Here is a 27183-nt window from a genome sequence, read left to right as displayed (position 1 = left end):
TGATGTGAATTTCCTTTCAAGTCTGGCATTCTATGGTTCTGAATGTACAAACATTGATATTTAAATCCATTGGCACCGAGGCTCATGACTCATCTTGTTGGACATCCTGCAGGAAGAGATGGATATAAAAGTTTTCAAAAATTTATTTTAAATTTGCCTTTGCCCCTTGGAAGATTTATGCTTCCACCATATATTATAAAGGGTCAAATTTTCATAGAAAGATGTTCTGTAATGCTTATTAATAGTAAATGCTTATGAGTCACGCACAGATTTGTTGTATTTGTGGAGAGAAAACCTATCTAGAATTACTTACCATTAAAAATAAGCATTTTTAAAATGAGCAAATTCAATAGAGGAGGGTTTTATCCTGAATTGTGACTTTTAAACAGCCACAGCCGTGTAAAAATTAAATATAAAATCTGACCACAGGCAAAGTAAGATAGCCTCTCTAAACTATTTGTTTTAGTAAAATTTATAAGAAAAGCTCTATTTTCTTGAAATATTTTCATTTGAATTTATATTCTCTATAAATGCAAGAAAACTCAACTCAAAAAAGGAAGTTAACAAAAATATTTAACAAGGGGTGCCTCAGTTGGTTAAGTGTCCCTCTGACTTTGGCTCAGGTCTTGATCTCACTGTTTGTGAATTTGAGCTTTCTGTTGGGCTCTGTGCTGACAGGTCAGAGCCTGGAGCCTGCTTTGGATTCTGTACCTCTTCTCTCTGCCCCTCCCCTATTTGTGCTCTGTCTCTCAAAAATAAATAAATGTAAAAAACATTTTAAAAAATTAACAAAGAAGGGAGTTAACAATAGATTTTCCTGGGTGCACAGTTCCTCAAGGAGGAAGCAATTTAAATCACCTTGAAAAACACAATTTGAAACTGAAATTCTAACACCTAATCCTTTCTGACTATGAATTAATAATTTAACTTAAAACTCATAAGAAATAAGCAGTCATGGAAGATGATAGGAAGTATCAAACAAAAATCCAGCAGCAAAATTTAAATTTATAAGAACTTCAGATATTGGAAATCTCATATATAAAATATGAATATGATAGAATGCAAGTAGATATATAGAAATTAATCAAAATAAGAGTAATAAAATATATACTATAAAATATCAGTTTGGAAAGAATAGATGAGAACTTCCATAAATGAAGAAAAATTGAGTGCAAATAAAATCATAATAGGTTAAATAGAAGATTAGGAGTGGCTGAAAAAATATGAGTTAACTGTCTAATAGATCTGAAAAAAAAACTATTTGGCACTCATTACAATGGCAAAGAATTTAAGAAATAATTAAAAATGACAATTGAAGGGACATGGAGAAAGTTCTAGTTTCCTGTAAACAGAATTCCAGAAGAAAAACTTAAAGGGTGCCAGGAAAAAAAGAAATAGTGAAATTTTTCAAAATGGATAAATAATTATATGATTTAGGTTGCTAAACAAAATATAGGCCCAATTAAGAAAAAGAATGATTTTTAGATTTGTTGCAATTTGACCACAGAATAATTATCAAGGAAAGTTATAGAATTATCCAAACATAAAAATGAGTCAGATTTCAGATTATCTAAGAATCAATTATAAATATAGTAAGATAAAATTTATTAATACTAAATATAGAAGCCTGACATAAAGTGGAATGTTCATTATTAAGAGTTATCTCATCAAAAATATTGCCTTTCTAGCATTAAAGCAAAATGAAACCGCTTTCAAACAAACATATTTTCCATCCATACATCTCTACTGCAGAAATTTCTAAACATAACTGGGAAAGAAGAAAGAAATACCCCTGAAAAAACTAATGATACAAAAGAAGGGATGGCAGCAAATAAATGGATACACATGCTACGTTGAAGTGGTTTTTGAATTCATAACATACTAATAATATTTTCTTAATGTGAAAGATAAAAATAAGTCGACAAAGATTTTGAATAGTTATAATGAATGAGATAGGTAGAGATTAATTGGAGTTAAAGTGATACAAGATCTTTGCATTGTTCTGGATGTAAGTAGAAATATTTATTTAGCATTTTTAGACTTTGTAAGTATACATGTAAACATATTAAAATAAGAGATGAAACAATAAGATGAATTTTAAAGATTCTGAGTTACATAGAGAACAAGGAAGAAAAACTAATTTAAAAGGTGATAGATGGTTCAGTCAGTTGAGTGACTTCAGCTCAGGTCATTATTTCACAGTTCATAGGTTTGAACCCTGCATCGGGCTCTGTGCTGACAGCTCAGAGCCTGGAGCCTTTTTCGTATTCTGTCTGTTTCTCTGGCTCTTTCTACCTCTCCCCTGTTCATGCTCTGTTTCTCTCTCTCTCTCTCAAAAATAGATAAACATTAAAAAATTTTAAAAAGGTGATAGAAAAAAGGAGAAAGATAACTAAACTTAAATGGAAAGCCAAAATAACACCTTAGAAATATTCCTTCATCAATAACTGCATTAAATGGAAGAGACTGACCATTTTAATAGCAAAGATTTTTAAACTAGTTTTTGAATCAAAATGCTTTACAATTTTAAATTGTTAAATACTTTATGATATAGCATCATATTGTATAAGAAAACTGATGAAATGTTGAGAAATAATTTACTATTATGTGGAGAGATACCACATTTCTTAGCAAAATATAAAGACAAAGGTATATGAATATTTTTCAAATTATTGAAAATGTGGAATGAAATATTAATAAAATGCTTAAAGCACATAAATAATGAATATTTCTTTCTGAATTTAAGGAGTACTTATGCATGTCAAGCTTACATGAAATATTCCTTGACACTGACCCCACATCAGCCCTTAAAAGCATATTTTATTATTGAAAGATATACAATATAAAGTTCATATACTATAGACATAATGCAAGTTAATAACAAAAACAAAAAAAACCTCAGAAGTGTGAAAATTAAAAACAAACACACTAATAGAGACTTCTACTTCTAGGCAAGATTATGTAACAGGGTCTAGATAGACAACTATAACCAGACAAAATACATATATAGGACTAAGGTTTTCAAAATTGGATAACATATAATACAGAATTATAATCTCTTTAAAAAGGGAAACAGATTACTTCCAGTATGGTATCAGTTTATTACCTAGAGACAATTTTTGGGTCCTAACATAATAAAGATAGGTAAAGTTACAGTCATGTACCTTTGATGAATTATGTAGACAGAGATCAGTATTCCGGGGATAAAAGATGGCTATAATTCAGAGAAAAGAGGGTGCTACAGAGCAAGCCCTAGGGAGATTTTATATATAGAGAGAGAGAGTTCCTCTTGAGTATTTGAGTACTGATAGCCTCATGCATGAAAGGAAACTGCAGAAAGCTGGGGGAAAGAACACAAACTCACCTGTATGTAGTAGGTAAAACGATTCTAGGACCTCTCAGAAATCTAGTTATAGACTGTGTTCTCATTAGTCAGAGAGACATCGTAAATAAATGGGTATGGGAAAGACTATTCAGAAGAGCGTTATCTTATGAGTGATTTAAATTAGCTCTAATGAACGCTTTGGATTTACCATAACAAATCTTAAAAATAAATATAAAAAAAAAATTCCATGTAACTTACCTGCATGCCAGAACAGAATGAATCACCCCCAAATGTAAAAACCACAATGACATGCTTCCAACCAAAAATTAACAGGCAAAAACCAGGAAATTATAACTCATAACCATAAGAAAAAAACTATAGAATTACTAGAAGGTATTTTAAGTCAGTTATGAATACTCCCCTTAAGGATGTATATATATGTGACTGAAACAGAGAAATAGAAGATAATAAGATATGAGAGCATGTGTTTTAAAGTAGTTGGAACATGAGAGGTGTGGAGCCACTACAGAAATGTTGCAAGAGATGCACTGTCATTGAAGAGTAGTCACAATTTCCATAAAAATGAGAGAGTGAAGAAAATATTCAGAAAAGAGCTTAAGGGCTTAGATGGTGTTGTCGATTGACAGTATGTGAGTTACAGGAGGCATCATGGAAAGCATTCATGAGATCCACTTTGACAATGAGACGAGGCAAAAAATCAGCATGCAGAGGCTAAAAAGAATAAAAGTGTTGGATTAGTCAGGGACTATCAGGGAGTCTTGGTTTTCTGGTTATGAATGAGATGAAAATATATAAGACATGATAGAATTAGTTCTGACGGTGTTCAGAAAAGATGATTCATAATTTCCTGCTATAAACTTTTCTTAGAAAATGATCAGCTAGGCACTTTTCCCTATGTACAAGCTAGCATTTTGGCTCTAGTGGTGGAAGTGAGAGGTAGGGATGATGTGTGGGTTCACCACTGGGAGCATGGAGGTCTGTCAGCTTCCTCATCACTGGATGCTTTTGCATCTGGGAGAAGGACAGTGTTCCAGAATAATAGGGAGTTGTAGAGGCCTCCTTTAATGTCTCCTACAGATATCTTTTGCTGGTGAAAGGGGGGAATTTTCATAAGAAATACTTTAAATCAATGTGCACATGATTGCATTTGGATGGGGGACAGTCTCTCTTAATATGAATAAACTCAAATTTAGTGTAAGAATGATCTAGAATATTTTTATGTATCATCATATCAGAATAAAGAGTTTGGATTTGAAGATTTCTAAGTTCTTTTCCATCTCTCAGACTTTGTAGGATATATCTACCCTTCTTTAAGTGTTTGGGCAACATTTTTCCTCCAATAACATAACACTGAAGATAATCTTCATTTGAGTAAGGATATGTTAAGATAGAATGTTGGCACCAGTTGTATGATTATTCTCAGTACTGACGGGAAATATATATATGTTCTCATGAATGAGAAGATTTTAAAGTTTCAAAAAGTTTTATACATATGCTATATATGTAAAGTATAATCCATTGTCATTCTCAAAATTGTATTGATTTTTTCTTTGGTGCTTAACTGTATAATATTTATTGAGTACCAGCTATTTTCATGTCACTTGACTAATGCCATCAGTTAAAAATCACATTACAATAGTGATAAAGAGGAAGCATGATAATAAATGACAAACTGCCTGAAGATGACATTTCAGAGAGAGTGATTAATGAGTTTGATAATTAGATTACATGTCTAAGATGGACATGGAGTAAGGTATTTAACTCAATGGAAAATTGCTGTTAAAAGCCACTGAGATATGAAAGAGACTAGTATGGACAGGAAGATGGAAATCTATTAGCAAAGGCTGTTATAACACAGAGTGCTTGTTGATGTGTGAGAGGGACAGGCTCTCTGATATTGGAAGTGTAGGACAGAGGCCGACTATACAAAGATAGAATACTCCTTCAGAAAGGTTAGAGTTTATCTTATACCAACGGGAAGTCACTGAATACTTTTAAGTGGGAAAAATGATGTGATCAATATTAGTTTTAATTTAGTTTCTTGTAAATTTGGACTGCAAGTGATTAGACTGGAGATACGCTGATGAGTAGAGCCATAGCCGTATGTCAGGGGGAAATGATGTATTAAAATGACAAGTGATTGGAGGGTACAGAGGAACAGAAGGAAAGAAACACTAATTTGAGGGTGGGGCATGGAAAAGTTTTGATAATATGATGTGGGGAAAGGCAAGCTGCATAACTAGAATGGCGCCCACATATCAGGCTTCTCTAGAGAAAGAACTGGAGTAGGCGTAGCAGATTTGAAAATGTTGCATATAAGAAATTCATTTGTTTATATTTACTCAGTATTTACTTGGTTCCTGCTAGATTTCTGGAACTGTGCTTGCAGGGTATTATACTCCCAGCCCTTGTAATGAGGGCTTTTGCAGTCCTGACAGAGCTGAAGGCAAAACCATACTCACCTAAATTACTGTATTTTATGGGTCAGATTTCTCAGTTGCAAGCATTAGACACGAATTTTGATACTTTTAATCCTAGAATGAATTTATTAGAAAGGATACTGAATAACCTAAAGAAGGAAAGAAAGGTGGAAATACAGGTTTGAGGTTACAAACACTAGAGGAGGAAAAAGAAGGGGCCCAGTAATTTATAGTGGATTCTGCCTCAAGTCCAGAGCTGCTACCTCCACATCTCTGCAAGAGCAAATTGCTACCCTGTATTGTGGCAACATCTGCTGGCTCCAGAGAGTTTTTTTCAGCACCCCATTTCTTTGTGTCACTGGCATCTGATGTTGAGGAGGCCGCCTCTGATTGTGAGAACCCCTAGGACTCTTATCTAATAAGCCTGCAGTATTGCAAGAAGAGCCGAGGAATGTTAGAAACTGGCATTTACATCATTTATGGTGTCAGTGGACCGTTTAATACCAAGATTGATGATGGGAATAATGCCCCAGTCCCAATGAAAAAAAAATAATAAAGAAAAAGATATCTACATTCTGGGTGGCCAGCATGTGTGAAAATGATAAGAACTTATAGGACTGGTACTTAATCTGGCTCTGTAGAGTCCCATATTGTTTATGGAAGAAATGATGCCTAAATTGGGTATGAAGGATGAATAAGTGAAAATAACAAATCTTGGAGGCTGAGAGATGTGGGAGATGGTGATTAAACATTAGAACTGGAGATAACAATAAAATTGATACTCAAGGAATATTTTTTGTTTGCTTGTGTGTTTTGGACAGTTGACTACCAGAGTGCCAAGGGGGTGAGTTAAATCTGGCCAGAAGATAAAACTTCATAGCATGAACGAAATTAGGGAGATTAGATATTTTTTATGAAAACAGTGTGAAGTTAATGAAATATTTGATGTTGAAAGGGGCGATAATATTGTTTTAATTTTACTTTAATTATAGATTCACCAAAAGCTGCCACAAAAACATAAAAACCATAGAGAAGCTCTGTGTACTCTTCACCCATGGAGCTCTTGAAGATTTTGCCATTTTTACGTGTGTGTGTTTCTTGCAGTTTTATCACATGTGTAGATTTATGTGATCACCACCCCAATCAAGATATAAACTTCAACACACTGGTCCCCCAGTGCTATTCCTTTATAGCTACATCTGCCCCCTCGCCATTCCAACCATCGCTGAAACCTGGCAACTGCTAATCTGTTCTCCATTTTTATAATTAATGTTATTTTAAGAATGTTGCATAAATGGAATCATATGTAATCTTACGTTTGAATTTTTTCACTCATTATGCTTCCCTCGGGATACATCTAAGTTGCTAGCCTTATTCATTCCTCACAATTGCTGGTTAGTTTTCCATGGTGTGGATATACCAAAGTTTGTTTAACCTTTTACTCATTGATGGGCATTGGGTTATTTCCTATTTTGGCTGTTATGAATAAAGTTGCTATAAACATTTGTGCACAGGGTTTTGCATGAATGTAACTGACTCTTTTCCTTGGGATAAATTCTGGGTCAAATGATAGTTACCTGGTTAGTTTTAACAAAGCTGCCTATTTTGCAGAATATCTATACCATTTTACATTCTCTCTCTCTCTCTCTCTTTTTAAAATTTTTAACGTTTGTTTATTTTTGAGAGAAAGACACACACAGAGTGTGAGCGGGGAAGGGTCAGAGAAAGAGGAAGACCAGAAGCAGAAGTAGGCTCCAGGCTCTGAGCTGTCAGCACAGAGCCTGACATGGGGCTTGAACCCACGAACTGTGAAGTCATGACCTGAGCTGAAGTCGGCTGCTTAACCAACTGAGCCACCCAAGCACCCCTTTTATTATTGTTATTTTGTTTTGTTTTTGCCATTTTACATTCTCACATGTGAATTATCCAGTGTCTCCACATCCTTGCCAGGATTTAATGTTGTCACTTCTTTTTTAAATGTTAGCTATTCTGTGATTGGTGTGTACTGATAACATCAGTGTGATTTTAGCATTTCTATAATGGCTTAATGATATCGGAAATCTTGAAATGTGCTTATTTTGTACTTGTGTATACTTTGGTGAGTGTCTGTTCATGTATTTTTCCCATGTTCTGTTTGAGGTGCTATATTTTTACTGTTGAGCTTCAAAAGCTTTTTTTATATTCTGGAGACTGGCCTTTTGTCAGATACACAGTTTTCAAATGATCTCTCCAAGTCTGTGACTTTCCATCCTCTTCGAATTCGCTTTCACAAGGAAAAGGTTTTAATTTTGAAGTGGTTCAAGTTATCATTTTTTTATTGTGGGTAATGTTTTTGATGTTAAGTCTAAGAACTCTTCACCTAATTCTAGATCCTAAGGGTTATTTTCTATTTGGGGGCTCTAAAGTCTTATAGTTTTATGTTTTACACTTAAGACTATGCTGGATATTGAGTTAATTTTTGTATAAGATGTAGGTTTGGCCTGAGATGTTTTTAACCATTGGATGTTCAATTAACTTTTAAATAAAAGGCCCTCAAAATCGAATGCCTTTTGACATTATTGACTTACTTCTATTAATGTGAGACTTTCTGTAATTTTGGGGTACCCAGCTATTTTGGATACTCCACCCTTTCATGATATGTAGCATCTAATTTGATCTTATCATGGAAATCAGAAAATCAAGTTTGATTGGCATGGATATGAACTTGAGTGTCTGGTGAAGGTAACTTTCCTGGAGGAAAATGCTTGAGTAGTAATGTATGATTACACAGTTTTGATTCAAGCTCATGTTTAAACTCCTTGTATTTTGACAGAGTTCCAAATAAAAATTCATTCTACATATCCAGCAGTTAAACAATTTGTAAAGAACAGATTGAGCCAACTGAAGGGGCTCATCAACACTCAGAATAATTAAATAAAATAGATTTAATTAATCCAAATTAATTAATCATAATGGTTGTCTTATGTTTAGGAAGTTTCTTACCCTTTCTCATTTCTGTTTCACCATATGTAAAATACATATGTGCATATCTATTTCATAATGTTAAGGGAAGAATGAAAAGCAATAGTGTACATTAAATAGACTATATGTGGTAGTGTTCCTGCCAGAACCTCTCAGTACATGTTGGCAGCATTCCATTTCCTGCCTAAAAAGTTACCAAGCTATGGTTACAGAGTCAAGTTTTAGCTCATTAAACCATGTTAATATTGTACATTAAATTTTTAAGTTGAGGTTTTCTTTAATGCAATAAAATCTAGAAGATTTCCACAAGCATTTAGACCAGATTATTATTTAAAAGTCAATTCTATTTTCAGATACTGTTACTGTATTTTTAAAAAGATATGCTGTATTTTTTCTTGACCTCCAGCAATTAGATGTTAATCGATGACATATATGCACATAATATTGGAAAATATTCTTTTTATTATAGACTGTAACAGAAATTTAGCATGTATCTGTAATCTAAGCAAATCTCTTAAAACATGGGTCAACAGAGTCTAGTTTTTGTGAAAAGTGATGGTTTGCATATTTCTTAATGTTTTTCTATGACTAGTATAGCATTTTCAATTTGATTCAGGTATATGTATCACATTTTTTCACATAAAGCCAAGAGTTTTAAAGGCTTTTTTTTTAAGCAAAGGCAGCATAATAAACTATTTTTATTCTTTAGCTTGAAGGCAGGTTATTCTGTTTGCTTAAATTGTTCAATCACTCTTTAGAACCATCCGGCATTCTGCCTGTTTCTTCTGCCTAAAACAAGCAGTCAATTTTAATTAACTTGGTGCACAGAAGTCTTTGGCATTTGTGGAAACTGGGCACAAAGCCAATCCTCAAAACACCACTGATCAATTTGCCTTGAAAGAAGTAAAGAAATTCAAGGTATTGGCCTTAAAGAGCTATTGAGTGTTATCCTAAAATTGAACGGATATAAATCCAAAATTAAAATTTAAAAACAATTTTGACTTCAGTAAAATGTAATAGCATGTTTAAAAATTACAGATTTAGTAATTATTTGGAAATATTTCATGTGAATGAATGATGAATGGTTAAAGGCTTAATTTTATTTTTTTATTTTTTACATTTACTTAAACAGTGTCCCATAGGAAATAGTTTTGGAGGAAGTTTGATCAGATTCTTGGACTGACTCTGTGAGGAGTCATTAAGGTGATGAAGTTATATATTGTGTTTCAAAGATTAGCAACATTTACTATAATATAGTGTCTGAAAAACAAACCTTCTGTTTGTTTATTTAAAATATTTAGCTTCTGTTACAAAGCAAGAAGTGTACAACTAATAAGCCTGGTGTTCATGAAAAAATGTAAATTATCTTATTATTGCTCCCAAAATGAAAGTTACGATTAGCTTTTATTTTTTTATTTTTATTTTTTCTGTTGTAATTATAAGGCTTGAATTTTTATTTTTTATTTATCTATTTTATTTTATTTTTTAAACAATTTCAATTAATTTGTTATTTCAGTGTGCTTTTCTATCCTTGGTTCAAAGAGCTTTTTTTTTTAATAGTTTATTGTCAAATTGGTTTCCATATAACACCCAGTGCTCTTCCCCACAAGTGCCCACCTCCATAACCACCACCTCCCTTCCCCTCCCCCCTCCCCCTTCAACCCTTGGTTCATTTTCAGTATTCAATAGTTTCTCAGGTTTTGTATCCCTTTCCCTCTCCAACTCTCTTTCCCTCTTCTCCTCCCATGGTCCTCCATTAGGTTTCTCCTGTTAGACCTATGAATGCAAACATACGGTATCTGTCCTTCTCACCTGACTTATTTTGCTTCACATGACACCCTCAAGGTCCATCCACTTTCCTACAAATGGCCAGATTTCATTATTTCTCATTGCCATGTAATACTCCGTTGTATAATATACCACATCTTCTTGATCCATTCATCAGCTGATTGACATTTAGGCTCTTTCCATGATTTGGCTATTGTTGACAGTGCTGCTATGAACATTGGGGTACATGTGCCCCTATGTGTCAGCACTTCTGTATCCCTTGAATAAATTTCTAGCAGTGCTATTGTTGGATTATAGGGGAGTTCTATTGATAGTTTTTTGAGGAACCTCCACATGAAACGATGCTCAGCATCACTCATCATCAGGGAAATACAAATCAAAACCACACTGAGATCCCACATCACAGCAGTCAGAGTGGGTGGCTAAAATGAACAAATCAAGAGACTATAGATGCTAGTGAGGATGTGGAGAAATGGGCACCCTCCTGCACTGTTGGTGGGAACATAAACTGGTACAGCTGCTCTGGAAAGCAATTAGCTTTTTAAATATTTTCCATGATAGCATCTTAGAAATGGGAGATTTTCTCTGTCTTCCCAATATATGTTCCTTTAGTCAACAAGAATCTTTCATTTTTAAGGTGGAAATTTATTCTGTTACCTAAGACTTGTGATTCTCAAACAGATATATACTAAGAATGGAGAAGTCAAAGTGTCAACCTATACAGTATTTTACAAAATAAAAGTAACTGTGGTTTTCATTTTACTGTGAGTAAACTACACTGGAAACTTGGATTTTGTTTTGTTTTGTTTCAGATTGCTTCTTCTTTTACTATACATGTTTTCCAGTTTTATTGAGAAATAATTGACATATATCACTATGTAAGTTTAAGGCAGACAGTATGATGGTTTGATTTATGTATATTATGAAAAGATTACCATAATAAGTTCAGCCAACATCCATCTTATCATACAGATAAAATAAAAAGAAAAGAAAAAGAAGAACTCTTTGTGATGAGAGCTCTTAGTATCTACTCTATTAATAACAAATCAAGAGACTATAGATGCTGGTGAGGGTGTGGAGAGACGGGCACCCTCCTACACTGTTGGTGGGAATGGAAACTGGTGCAGTTGCTCTGGAAAACAGTGTGGAGGTTCCTCAAAAAACTATCATTAGAACTCCCCTATGACCCAGCAATAGCCCTGCTAGGGATTTACCCAAGGGATACAGAAGTGCTGACGCACATGTATCCCAGTATTCATAGTGGCACTTTCTACAATAGCCAATTCATGGAAAGAGCCTAAATGTCCATCACCTGATGAATGGATCAAGAAGATGTGGGGTACACACACACACACACACACACACACACACACACAGTGGAGTACTACATGGCCATGAGAAAGAATGAAATATGGCCATTTGTAGCAAAGTGCATGGACCTCGAGGGTGTCATGCTAAGTGTAATAAGTCTATTATTACGTAACAAGATTATTATTTAATCTATTTTTTTGCTATTAACCCTCATAGGATATATGGTTTGAAAATACTTATTTCCATTCTGTAGGTTATCTTTTTATTTTGTTGATGTTTTCCTTTGCTGTGCAATGCTATGTATTTTTGATAGTTTTATTACATGAAAAAATTAAAAGCACATACATAATTTAATATTGACTACAAATGAGAAAATGACATTTTCCCTTATAATTATTGCATAATATGACCTATTATTTCTCTGAGAGCCCACAAATTAGAAAACACGTGTCATCATGCATTTCATTATTTCTGAATCAAGTGACAAATTATACCACCTGGTCAGAATTGAATTGAAAGAATTGAATTAAATCTGTTAATTCGCTGTTACAACTGGTGTGTAGCATTTGGAAAGATGAAGTGTCAGCATATTATAGAAGAATTGGAATACAACCGAAACAAGCATGGGAGTTACTATAGCATTACACACACTTATTTGAGGTCCCATAAATAACCCATTAATTACTCACAGGTACTTAACAAAGCTTATTAAAAAGTCCAGATTCCTTGTTCAAATGTAAGGGTTAGAAATATTTTTAGTAATGTGTAATAATGGAAGAGATCCCTCTATAAAGACTAAAGCAAGTTTCAAGCTTTGTATATCACTGATTATTTTTATGAAATCTTATAAAGTGATCTTAAAATGTAGAAGATAAGTAAGAGGAGGGAGCACTTTGGTCAAAGATGAGGAGGCCAGAACTTATCTGCTCTCCCTGCCACCCATTACTCTCAACACTGACTTTCCAAACACATTTGACAATCTCTTGTAGCAGGATTCTCACACAGAAAGTTGTGACACCGACGCTTTTCTTTCCAGGAAGCAACTTTATTTATGCCGGCATCACTCAGTTGGGTTCCTACCCAAAGAACTGAGTTCCAAACAGCATGTGGTGTGGGTATATATATATATATATATATATATATATATATATATATTTTTTTTTTTTTTACTTCTTTGTCTCCCATATATGACAGCACACAATCATGCAGTCTGATTAAGTGGTCTCATGTTACAAGGTCGTGAGAGATGTTGTCACATTAGCAAATAGCAGGTTTGCCTTGAGATGTTCTTTTTTTCTTCCTTCCTTAGAGAGGGGACCCTACGCAGTCTAGACATGCAAAGATTAGTTTGAAGGACTATGCTCTAATCTATCATATAGAGCCATTTTTAAGAAAAAAGTAATTATTTTAGATCTAGTAGATCATCAGATTTAAACAAATCCTTAAACCGTAGGGCATTTTTCTTTCTTTTTAGGTCAGTATATTTCCTACTGCATCTTTTCCCCGTCCCACCACATACACATTCATAATAATTACAGAGATAAAATAGGTTTGAACATGCTCTGACCAGACGCCAAGGAGGGGTTAAAGGGATTGTAATTATTTGTGAATGGAGTCTCTAGTGGAGAACTGAATCTATTTAGGTAAAAACTTGTGTGGGTGGACAAATCAGGTCAGCTTAAAATAGACCTTTTCTGTTGTGAGAACAGTGACTCATCTTCAGCATTAACTCATGTAGGAGCCTTTTCTGGTCCACCAGGATGCACTGGTGCCACTTTCCTTCTTTACCCATATCCTGTTCATACACATATGGAAGTATTACTGCTTGTTATTGCGTCTTTCTTCTCCACTAGACTTTGGTAAAATTCATGACTGGAATTATTTTACTTATCTTTACATAATCACATAACATAGCCCCTTCATAGTAGCTCATAGCACAGAGTAGCTACCCAATCTATGTTTGTTAAAAGACTTGCTAATTGAAAAAATAGATGAATGATGTATCTAATGTAATAGTACCGTTAAGAATATCTCCTGAATTGCAAAACCTGATCAGTGACTTAGGAAGCAAGAAAATCTCATAACTTAATATTAATTTTTCTGCCTTAGCCTTTATCTTTTTGCATTTTCTCTCAACCAAAAGTTGAATAGTTTTAAATGATCAATTATTAAGTAATAATCAAATAATTAAATGCAACTAATAAAATTATTGATAAATTATTATTCAAGCAATAGTTTAAGAATTATTAAAAATTTTAACTTTAAATCTGGGGTTATCATAAGGTTATTAAGCTTGGAGGTTATAGGAAACACTTGCTTCCTAGTTTTCTCCATGTAACATCTTTTTTTTAAGTTCCTTATAATTTTTTTTTGTTTTTATTTATTTTTGATATATAGAGAGACAGAGCATGAGCCCAGAGGGGCAGAGAGAGAGACACAGAATCTGAAGCAAGCTTCAGGCTACAAGCTGTCAGCACAGAGCCTGTTGTGGGGCTCGAACCCACAAACCGTGAGATCATGACCTGAGCCGAAGTCAGATGCTTATCCAACTGAGCCACCCAAGCACCTCCATTTAACATCTTTACTGTCAATAGATAATCCTTTCCATTGTTCATAGTCTCTCTCATAATTTGCTTTCTTTTTAAATTTTTTAATGTATTTCACTTATCATTAATCACTACTCATTCATTTTCATTAATTCATTATACACTTAGGAGCTATTACATAACAAGCACTGAAATGAGGTCTGGGAAAATAGAAATGAATAAGACATTGACCCCATGTTTAAAGGTTTACAATCAACTGGAGAAGGCAGGAAAAACCACAGATGTGACTCCTTGTTTCCCTGCTTCCCAGAATGAAACACTAAAACAAGTCATGATAAGAATAGCAAGATTCTATTTCTGTTTTTAATCTATCCAACAATTATGGAAAGGTTAGGACCTCATAGAGGTATTTCAGAGAGGGTCACCTGAGTGGCTGACTCGGTTGAGGTTTGGACTTTTGAATTTGGTTAAGGTCATGATCCCAGGGCGCTGGGATCGAGCCCTGCATCACACTTGGCGCTAAACATGGAACTTGCTTAAGATTATCTCTCTCTTTCCCCAGCTTGTGTGTGATCTCTCTCTCTCTCTCTCTAAATATTTGTAGGACTACTGAGTGGCTCAGTCAGTTAAGCCTCTGACTCTTGGTTTTGGCTCAAATCATAATCTCCTGGCTTGTGAGTTCAAGCCCCGCATTGGGCTCTGCACTGACAGTGGATAGCCTTCTTAGGATTCTCTCTTTCCTTCTCTTTCTCTACCTCTCCTCTGTTAACTCTCTCTGTCTCTCTCTCAAATATAAACTTAAAAATTTTAATTAAAAAATAAATACATATATTTTAGAGTGTTTTAAGGGATCCCTGGAAAGTTAAGTATGCTCATGAGATCCATTCTTTAATCTACCTTATTGAAATGGGCATTTTACTTCTTGAAATATGATTTTTGTGGAGGAGCCAGATGCCCATGTGCAGGACATTGCATATGTCGGTATTGATGGACTTTGGAGGCTGTGATACAGCTGATGTGCTGCAGCGACCCTGCCTTGAGTCTGGTAAGGAGCCTCTGAATCAGTCCCTATTGCCCTCTGCTCTTACTCTTCTTTATGCTGAAAACTTTTAAAAACCTTGAATATGTTTCCTTAACCTTTCTGAGTCTCAACTTGGTCATTTATGAAATTGATATGTCTACCTTGTTGTATTAATATGCAGACTCCATATAATATACTTATAGGACTACAAATACTTAATTGTAAATTTCCTAAACTCCAGGGTTACAAGGATGTAATTTTTCCATTAGGTCAGGCACAGAAATTGTATAGTATCTCAGTAAATAAGCTTGAGTACTCCTAATTCACCACTGCTTTTCCTTATATCTTCCCTTAAAGTAGAGACAGCAGGTTAAGGTTTCTCTTCCATATCCTTTTTCTTAATCATTTTTTTTCCTAATTCTAAAAAGTTACAGGGCTAAAGAAAAAGTGAGCTTCTACTGATTACATTTAGCTGGTAGAGAACTTGGATTACTCTGCTTATAGGGTTAACATGGGAAAAGGTAAAATGCAATAAAAATATGTATTTATGAGAATCACTAGCAATATGTATTTTCTTTTGAAAACAATATGATTTAGCTAGACATAGCTCACCCAGCTAGTAGTATCTCCATGCTGTCCCCCAAATCCAAAATGTGGCACAATTATACCTCCTCTTTGTAACCCTATTGGTAAACTTTCCCTCCTTCTGGGCATTAACTGTCAAAAACTATGAAAATTATGAGGTGTTACTCTATTTTCAAGCTGCCCAGTCAGCCAGCCTGCCACATTTTCATAGGTGTTGATGGAAGACACAGGACTGTTGGATCAAAGATGAAATCAAGTTTATTATTTACAGAAATAACAGTGACCAGAATATCAGTACTGTGTATTGATTCTCTAAATTCCACTTTTCTCACCATGACCTAGAAAGGACCACATATGATATGTTTCATTATAAAAGAGGAACACTAAACTTAAGGGACCCAGAAATTATAATGGGCAATATGCTCTTTGGTTCAGAGGGAAATGTTGTCTTTAATACACTGTGCAGTAAGGACCCTGTCCTTGGCTTGGAGAGGGACACTATCTCTATCTACCAATACTGGTTGCTATGTAAACATTCTTAAATAGACAATGAAGTACATGGTGTTTTTGCTATAAAACATGGAGAAACATAGAAGGCCCAGTCTTTGAACCTTGTCTAGCCCTTTAACTTATTTATTAATTAAAATAATTATAATTATGTATTTGTCTATCAGTACACAAATACAAAGCAATCCATCACACCATGTTTTCTAGAGTCTGTGGGAAACCATAATTTTAAAACGTTCTGTTAAAGTCAAAACAACTTTTACATCCCTGGTGAATAACATATTTTATGTCCTTTCTACCTATTTTCCCTACTTCTGGATTAAAAAAAAAAAGAATTTTATCTGTGAAAATGTATACAGTTTATTTCTTTTACTTTCATTTTATCATGATTCAACATAAACTATCCTGTAATTATGAGGCAATATTTCCCAGGTCTCAAGTAATCTTTTGGTAGTTGATTCATGTTTGCTTACATTCTTCTGGTATCCTTTTACTAGATGCTCCTATATAATAGTGTATTGATTTTATTTCTAATCCATGATGCAGCTGCAAACAAGGATCAACAATTTAAATATCTGTTCATTTTCTTGTTTTGACCAAGCAATATTTTCAGGAGATTGCATCATAAAAAACCTGTTGTGAATAGCATAACCAGTTGCTGGAGGGAATGTATGTAGTCTTCCTGTTCGGGAACAGAATGCCCATGATTATAACTAGAACGTATTGCTAACAGCAGCAGAATTTGCACAGTGCCTCATTGGTGAAAATGGATCAAGGAATACAGGGGAGGCAAAAGTATTGTCCAAGGTTGGTATTTTTGCTTCTATGCACGGTGCTTCTAATAAGTGAGAACAGTTGTCGAATAAAACCCGTGCCCATGCTGATCACATTTTGGCATGAGAATATGAATGGGCCCTACAGGGAGGAATGGATTCCAGTTCAACAACAGAGACCATTCACCAATGAAGAAAAAAATGTATGAAGCTGCATTATTTTCAGGATTGGACCGCCTTACCGATTGGAAATGAGGGAAAACATCCGCTACTGGTTTGTTTGGAAATGTTATTACTATTTAAATTTTTTTTCTTAACGTTTATTCCATTTTTAGAGACAGAATAAGTGGAGAGGGGCAGAGAGAAAGGGAGAGACAGAATCTGAAGCAGGCTCCAGGCTCTGAGCTGTCAGCACAGAGCCTGACATGGGGCTTGAACCCGCGACCCTTGAGATCATGACCTGAGCTGAAGTTGGATGCTTAACTGACTGAGCCACCCAGGCGCCCTGAGAATTTTTATTTTTCAGAGCTATCAGAGGGAGTAAAGATATAAAGGTTAAAATTCTCTGATATCTTTCAAAAAGTAGAGATAATTTTCTCAGTACACTGGAGGAAATAAATATAGCTGTTTCCTTTTTTTAAAATGTTTTTTATTTATTTTGAGAGAGAGAGAGAGAGAGAGTAGGGGCAGAACAGAGAGAGGGAGAGAGAGAATCCCAAGCAGCTCATGCATTTTTAACACTGAGCCTAACATGGGGCTAGATTCCATAAACCATGCGATTATGACCTGAGCCGAAATCAAGAGTCAGATGCTTAACTGACTGAGCCGCTCAGGCACCCCAAATATAGCTGTATCCTAATCATATCTGTAAATTTGACATCCCAGTTAATCCAATGACAGTCATTCATGTCACCTTTAATATTAAGCACATGTTAGAGTATAGTGCAATGCACCTGATTTCAATGAAAAGTATTATAGTATTTGAGAAATTACTTGGAAATAAAGTAGATTTGAAGCCCGGTCTATACGTGCATATCGTGTGGGGGTGGGCATGTGTGCCCACATGCCCTTGCCTGTGCATGCCATAGAGGAAAGGCAACTGAACTCATTTGAAATTCTTATGGAATAAACGTTTACTTATTTCACATAAATGTGACTTTACATCTGTCCCTTAAAACTATACGTAGCAGAATATTAGTGTAGAACTTGAGATCATTGTTGGGCTACCTAGAAAGCCCATAGAATCTGTTTATAGGACAGATAAAGAAACTTCAGGGAAGTGCTTTGTTTTATTTTGTTCTATATACGATACACTCTCACTCCAATGCTGTTCTCATTTAGAGATTGTGACAGATTCCACCAGAGGCCATAAAATGTAAGAAGAAAATTTTACTAAAAGTTCTCTAACCTTAGAAGCACAAAGAAATATTTTTTGACCTTTGTATGATAGAAAACTTTCTGACTGCAGCTGGGAAGTCAGTAGCCTGATCAAATGTCTCTGTGTATCACTGTGGCAACCTCAGCAAATATGGTATGAAGGACGGTCTTGGTTTTCTTCTACAAATTTATTCCAAATCCTTTCTCAAAAGGGACTGACCTCTACTGACTAAATAATACAGGTTTCCTAGTCTTATACACACACACACACACACACACACACACACACACACACAATTTTTCTTTTTGATTTGCTTTGGGTAATGACAGTTTAATATTGACAGACTACGATGCTAGCTAGAAATGTAGGGCCCATGATCATGAGAATATGGATAAAAATCAAGACAATTCTATATATACTTATAAAATAGAAAGTTTTAAGTTTAGGAGTAAAAACTATAACATTTGAATAAGTACTTACCAAGTAAAATAGAATTTCAGCTGATCTTTTTGGGTGGGACATGACATACATTTGGAGAACTATAGAAATAGAGCAATTCTGATTTTTTCTTGCTTCAAGAAAATAGCTTAACTGTTATCTGTCTATTTTAAATAACAGCAAAAATGTAGATTGCAAATACGTATATATTTTCCCTTGTATCCAAAGTTTCATTTCAAATAGAACTGTAAAAATAATACTACCCCATTGTGTAATGGAAATGAGAAATGCAAAAGGCATTAAGGAGGATTGTGAATTTATACAGTGCCTTAGCAGCAAAGGATATAGCACGGATATTCCTTAAAAATTCAGTGTTTAATGACACTCGGATTTACACTGCTATATGTCTGAACTGTTAAATCCATGAGGAGATAATAGTTTACCTGTTCTTGCCAAAGAATTCTAAAATGATTTTCTCCATTTTAGTTTCTCAATTTGTTTATTTAATTTAACAATGAAGAGATTGTTCACATTAAACACCTGAACACAGAACAAACAATGGCAACTTGTCTAACTAAACCATAACAATATTAGATAAAGCCCACCTACGTTGTGTGAGGGTGCTGGCTCCCGGTGTTTTTGTTCAGCAGTTAGTTCTGAGGATTCGAGGAAGGCGGCGGCGTTCTTTCCGTCCTTTTACAGCCCGCTCCGCTCCGCATTCGTGTCACCTTGCCTCCTCCCTACCCCCAAAAAGAAGAGCGTGAAGTCCTGCTGTAATGAATATACACACATATTCAAATGTACATTTTATACACATCTCTATATTATATATAATGTATATTCACATGTGACTTTTAAGCATACATAATGATATATATTCAAATGCAAGTTTTACAAGTCTTTTCAAGCTCTATTATGAAAAACGATGATTTGTGTGTGTGTGTGTGTGTGTGTGTGTGTGTTTCTGTTTGAAGCTTTCAGTATTCAGTTATTAGGATTTCAAAAACGAGTGAAACACGATTTTTAGTAGATTTTTCAAAGTAAATGAGATTTAGCTTGTGAATAAAACTCCAAATTCAAATAAAAATGTTGTCAGATCTTATTCATAAATTTTCTTTCACTTTTCTTAATATGATGGTGAAACTGTTCTCTGCTGTGTGTGTGAGGTGACTGGTATTTAGGATTTTTACATTTTTTCTTGTTTTCTTCATTTTTAATGAAGTATATTGGAGTTTACATCCCATATAAAGGGGGAAGTTACCCTTTCCCAAAAGTTTTCACTATAGTGCTCATTTTAAGCTGGTCCTCTATGCCTAGTGCATTTTTACCCCTCACATAATTAACAGTAATTTCACCAGGTTTCATGGCAAAAACCAATAAAGATCCCTTTGTAGCTCTGGCTAGATACACATATACCTTGTTGAAACATGGACAAGATGTATAAGGTAGTGTGAACTGAGATTAAGAGGCATTTGGTATGAGGTTTTATGTTAATCAGGCCAGGATTTGGGCTGTGTTCAATTTTTGTGGTTTTTGTAGCTGCTGGAGGTTTCAATTCTTCTAATGTTCTTTTGTCTTTTGATCTTCAGATTTTCTAATAACTCCTCTGCAGATGTAATCTTGAACCCTTTTAGCTGCAACCCATTCTTTATGCTGGAATCTGTTGATGTGCTGATAAGGTGTGTGGAGAGAGAAGTGTTCTATAATCTTTTGATTAAATATCAGCCATTTCGTGGGCCTCAGTATATGCACTGTGCCCTTTGCAAATGTTGCTTAGTTTTCTTTCCTTCCCTTCCTGAGGTGAGATTGGAAAGTGAGAGGGGCTAGCATCAAAGAAACGTCTTCCCAAGAAGGGATAATACTCTGTGAAGCCCTTTGTTGTAGAGGACAATCTGGGTATATTTCATAATGGAATAATTAATACAATTCATAATAATTTTTTAAATGTTTTATTTATTTTTAATACAGAGAGAGACAGAGCATGAGAGGGGGAGGGGCAGAGAGAAGGAGACACAGAACCGGAAGCAGGCTCCAGGCTCTGAGCTAGCTGTCAGCACAGAGCCTGACGCGGGGCTCGAACCCACGAACGTGAGATCTGACCTGAGCCGAAGCCGGAGGCTTAACCGACTGAGCCACCCAGGCGCCCCACAATTCAGAATAAGTGAGATACCCACAGCAACATAACGATCCCAAACACATATCAGTGCTTTTTATATTAAATAATTTTTATTCATATTTGGCTATTATTGTCATGCATTATAAATAATAGCTTATTAGAGCACATAATATAACCTAGGAACTTGAGATTTCATAAGTAATCAAAAACCTCTTGACAAAGTGAAGCTTCAAGTACTGCTGGGGATGTAGAGAAATTGGAACTTTTTCATTTCTGGTGGGAATTTAAAATAGTGTAGCCACTTTGGAAGGCAATTTGTCAGCTTTAGAAAGCATATGACTGCCAATTCTACTCCTAGATATATAACCAAAATACATGAAAACAGCTGTTCAATGAAAATATTTAAAAGAATGTTCATTGCAACACTATTTACAATGGCCAAAAGATGGAATCAACCCTAATTCCATAAACTGATGAATGGGTCAATAATAGATAGTTTCATATAATAGATTAGTATTCAACCTCATAATGAATGAAGTACCGACATATGTACAACACAGATAAACCTTCTGAACATCAGGGAAAGTAAAGGAAGGCAGGCACAAAAGTTCACATATTATGTAATTTAACTCATAGGAAATATATAAAATAGGCAAATCCAAGAGACAGAAATAAATTAGGAGTTGCTGGATTCTGGGGGATAGGGTAATAGAACATGACTGCTTAATAGATACAGAAGCATTTCTTAATGAGATAGTGATAAAGCTTGCACAACACAGTGAATATACTAAACTCCACTGAATTTAACTCTTTAAAATTATCAATTTTACACTATGTGCTTTTATTACAATGTAAAAAGCAATTCCATTTATGAAGAAAATATAGTCCAGTATGAAATATTTTACAAGTCTTCATTCTACATATGATCCAGTAGTATGCTTTATGTTTTTTAAACTGTTTTAAGTTTACTTATTTATTTTGAGTGAGAGAGTGACAGCATGAGTGGGGAGGGGCAGAGGGAGAGGAAGAGAAAGAGAATCCCGCCGAGTAGGCTCTGTGTTGCCAGCACGGAGCCCAGTGCAGGGCTTGAACCCACGAAACCATCAGATCACAGCCTGAACTGAAACCAAGAGTTGGAGGCGTAAATGACTGAGCCACCCAGGCACTCCCAGTAATTTGCTTTGTTTAGACTAAACACTAAACGATAATTGACTAATATACACTAATTCACCAAAATTATCTTTTTCTTGCTATCATATTATGTGTGAACATAGTGCTTACATATAATATTCCTTTTGAAGTAGACCTAATTAGTCTAGGCTTATTAAGAGCGTCAAACCCAATTTTGTATTCTAACTATTTTGTTTAGAAATACACACACACACACACACACACAATTTGTTTTCACAGTTCAGAATTCATGAAACAAAGATATGCAAAGGGGCGAGTGAAAAAATCAACTTTCCTCCTCTTCTCTTGAATAACTACCAGAACTTTTTGTGGTGTAGTGTGTTAACAGAATTGTCGTTTCTAGCTGTATGGTTAGTAGGGTCACTTCTTTAACTTACCCTTTGAATCCAGCTTCCCACAGTGATCACGGCGGAAAGGACAATCACCACAGTCAGATGACCTCCTAAAATAGGGCAAATGAAATAAAGGAATAGGCTGTAATGAAACAAAAACCCATACTCATTCTGGGTCCAAAGTGAGTTTAGTTTAATTACGTTCAACACAGTGTGTAATTATTCAGTGTCTATAACGCTAGTCCCAACGTTTATTTACGGAGGTAAATAAAATGCATTTTGATTAGGAATTTGTATTCCTCTAGAAACTGGTTTTCCTTATAAACATTCACAATTTGTTAAATATTTCCATATATTGTTATGAAATGTTGATCATTTCAGTTCAGATATTTCACATTTGTATACCTCTTATTTTCCCTTTTTAAACTTGGCTTCTACTTTTGGTACAATCCCCAATTGTTTACCTAGGTTTCATCTTAATTAAAAAAAAATTAATGTTTATTTTTGAGAGAGACAGAAAGAGAATATGACCAGGGGAAGGGCAGAGAAGGAGATGGAGACACAGAATCTGAAGCAGCACCAGCCCAATGCAGGGCTCCAACTCAAGAGCTGTGAGATCATGACCTGAGCCAAAGTCAGATGCTTAACCAACTGAGCCACCAGGTGCCCCTACCTAGGTCTCATCTTAAAGTCAGGAGTATTTTCCACACTATTCGCTTGCCCCAAGGCCTTTAGAAACCATCTGGATGTTCCCCAGTCTAAAAGAGCATCGCTCTGTGACTCCTCCTTAGAAGAGAGGGATTGGAACACCACAACCAGTCAAAATAGATTGTAAATATCTTCTGAAATATCACTATTTCCTTTTTTTCTAATATCAGACCATATATGCTTTCTTCACAATATTGCAATGACATCTTTACTGATATCTCTCCCTTATGGAACCAACATCCTGCAACTTAATCTCCTTGCCAAAAATGTTCTTTATGGTGAAAAATGTGATAATACCACACTCCTGACAAAATTTCTGTAATAGCTCCACTAAGCCTACATAAATTCTACATTATTAAGCCTGGCATTGATCTTTCCAAATCTCTACCTATGTATATTCTAGAATTATTGCAGCCTCTCTTTTCTATTGTCTGACCACCATCCACATGATACAGATATCAGACTGCTCTACATTTTTAAACACGTACCATTGTCCTCTTCCATTTGGAAAAGTAGATTCTTTCTGCTTAGATTAGTCTTCCTAATCTTGTCTACCTGGCAAACATTTATTCAAACTTCAGTACACTTCAGCTTCAACTTTGAGAAGTTATCTCTACTTTTTAAAGGCAAAAATAAGACCTTTTTTTCCTTCCATTCCATAGCACTTTGTAAATGTCTGTGTTGTCAATGCGCTGTCATAATTACTTGATTACACATCTGTCTCATCAAGTAGACATGGTTTTCTTCTGTCTTTGATCTTTTCCTCTCTGTTTCTAATTATAGTCCCCAGAGTCTGATACCTGCTCCTTTGCATTTTCATGAATATTTTCTTTGAAATGTGATGTCACTGATACTGATAAAACCGATGAAGACAAACGCTAATTATATTAAATGTGTGCTATATGATAATCCTTGGAGCACGTGCTTTATGTGTTTTAGTGACAGTAACTTCTTGGAAATTTCTTATTTCCTTTCAAATCTACAAGGCGACTTTACGATTTATGTAAATCATAAAGATGGTATTCAGAGAGCATACTTAACTCTTTAAGACCACGAAGCTATGAATAGTGGTTCTAGGTTTTGTCCTTAATTGGACGAACTGACGAATGGTCAAGACCAGACTTACTGGATTTGAGTCCTACATTTACCACCTCTTGGTTGTGCGATGTGGGCAAGCTAAATTTTCTCTATTTCAGTTTTCCAAATTTTAAAATGAGCCAATGCTCGTAAATACCTCATAAGTTATAGTAAATCTTCAATGAGTCAATAGTTATAGAAAATATTTAAAATAGCCTTTAGCGTGAAGTAAGAATAATAAACGTAACCTTACTTTTATCACCTCCCAGAATTCTCTGACCTGTTTTTTTTCTTCATTTTCACTCTTCATGATTTAAGATTTCCCCTCTCCTTACTCAGTTGCCTCAGTGGCCTTCCTTCCTAGATATAGAACATATGAACAATGAAGGCAAGCATTTTATTATGCCTTGACTTAAGTATACAGGTAGAACAGAGTTCTGGAGCCTATCAAATACATTTTCATGATACATGATAGTGAATTGAGAATGTATTTGGCACAGTTAAAAGTGAGTGGATGTGAAGAGTTTTCACCAGAGGTTGACCATTTTTTTTTTTTTTAAAGTCCAGGTAGTAAATACTTCAGACTCTGCAAGCTGTATAGCCTCTGTTGCAAATGCAGCCTTGAAGTGCAAAAGCAGCCACAGACACCATATAAATGAATGCAAACGATTTTATTCCAGTAAAACTTTGTTTTTGAACAGTGAAACTTTAAGTTCACATAATTTTATATGTAAAAAAATATTCAACTTTTTCAACCATCAAAAAGATATTTAGATATATATAACTATATAAGATATATGTATATAATTATGTAAGATATATAACTATATATATGTATACATATATAAGCTTATGAGCTGTATAAAAGCAAGTGTTAGGTTAGATTTGTCCTGTGACCATAGTTTGCAATGATTTAGACAAAGAAGCCCACTCCAGAGATTTTTATGTTTAGTTCTCCTCCCATAGGTTGCTGTGTTAGTTGCTATTCAAATGTTCTTCTAAAGTTCTTTTTCTTTGTTTGTTTTTAATCACCAGTCAGCTTAAGGTCTTCTCTGGTGCATGGATAGCCATGGCCTAGTGAGCTAAGACACCATAAATAACTAAGATGGCAGGCACACACATGCACTTATATTGAAATTGCAAAACATGTTCTTACCATATGTGTATCAGTGAAGAAATCTGATGAGTACTAACTCTTGAGAAGAAATGATTTCTGAATGAATTGAATAGAATGAGAATGTAGACAGTGCTTCTTTTATTTCTTCCAGCTGATCTGGTCATTTACCACTGTGAGTGTGAAATATCAAATGTTATTTGAAACTTAAAGTTCTTGAGATCTACCTTTAGTTCCTCCAACACAAATTACTCTTTGGAAAATCATGCATTTGAGAGGTCAAGCAAGAGAGGATCCTCTGGCATAATGTGTTTCCTTTAGAGATGTCCTGACAAAGAGAAGAACACATGTAGAAAGTAAATATCTGACAAAAGCAGAAAAATTAGACAGGTTCAGTTTTTCATTTTACTCCCTACCTTGCAGTTCAGTTCCTTTGAAATCAATGAGAATCTTTAATGCAGGGGAGATATGCACAAGGCCAAAAGAAATGAAAGTCTGATCCACAAAGACCAGCATTCAATAAAAGATTAAATAAAGTGCTGTTGGATTTTTTTTTTTGTCTTTACTTTCTTTTTTTTTTCCTTCCTATCAAAGCAAATGACTTTAGAGATAGTCATCTGTAATTACAGTAGTAATCTGGTTAATTGTTACATGCTACTACTTTACCTAGGTTTTAATTCAGTTTTGCTATGGGTTAAGATATATTAGGGGCACCTGGGTGGCTCAGTCAGTTAAGCATCTAACTTCAGCTCAGGTCATGATCTTGCTACTTTCCAGTTCGAGCCCTGCATTGGGCTTTGTACTGACATCTCAGAGCCTGGAGCCTGCTTTGGATTATGTGTCTTCCCAAAATGCTTTTGTGAAAAGCAATACATACATATTTTCACATCCTGATTTCCCCACTTTGCTTTTTAGTTACTCCATTTCAACTCACTGAGGTCAGTCACTGCCTTTTCATAGAAAACCTTATAGAATTAAAATCTCCAAAGAGAAAAATCTAATTATAAATTTTTTAAAGATTCTTATAGTTTAGCAAGTATTAATCCTTATGATTACATATTAAAAATTCATTTAAGTGAAATTAAATTGTAGACTACAACTTCGAGTCTGTTAATTCCAAAGTAAGTATAGAAAAATTAGAAAATCTTTCTACACATCAGACTTCTTTTTTTTGTCTATCACTTCTTGTAGCCTTTATTGTAGAAGAGAAAATGTATGTTTGTAAACCCATAAAAAGTGGATTTTTGTTTGTGCCTCATACTCACTCAATGCCCATGTTATTTAGTCCTTTCGTCAGATAAACTGGCCGTTTAGCAAGTGTCATATACTTATTTCTTCGATTTTGAACATTGTGTTAAAAAAAAAGAGAAAAAAGGACCAACCATTGCAATTGTTGTCCACTCTTGTAAAAGCTTTGCCTTATGACAGTGCATTGGAAAGTCTAGAAGGAAATTAAGTTTTGACAACCATGGGATTTTCCATGTTTCAGGTGTTATATAGAAGGAATCATATGGTACTCTTTTTCTATTATGACAAAAGAAGAACCTGCATTTATCATTCGCAAAGGCTGG

General features: G+C 34.8%; 1 long non-coding RNA gene across 2 annotated transcripts; it reads right to left on the bottom strand.

Moving 5' to 3' along the window:
- Positions 1–25934, bottom strand: LOC115304975. Of its 2 annotated transcripts, none has more exons than XR_003914700.1 (5): positions 25840–25934; positions 24779–24858; positions 22759–22823; positions 19684–19845; positions 1–106 (listed from the first exon to the last, which is right to left on the bottom strand). It is a non-coding gene; the product is annotated as an uncharacterized LOC115304975 (long non-coding RNA). The 2 variants fall into 2 exon arrangements; XR_003914699.1 differs by having other exon boundaries at positions 19684–19814.
- Between the last annotated feature and the right edge of the window lie 1249 nt (positions 25935–27183).

Source organism: Suricata suricatta, chromosome 10 (assembly GCF_006229205.1).
Source record: "Suricata suricatta isolate VVHF042 chromosome 10, meerkat_22Aug2017_6uvM2_HiC, whole genome shotgun sequence".
In the NCBI taxonomy this organism is placed as follows: domain Eukaryota; kingdom Metazoa; phylum Chordata; class Mammalia; order Carnivora; family Herpestidae; genus Suricata; species Suricata suricatta.
The sequence above is the reverse complement of the archived record's forward strand: the minus strand, read 5'-3'. Positions and strand labels throughout refer to the sequence as shown.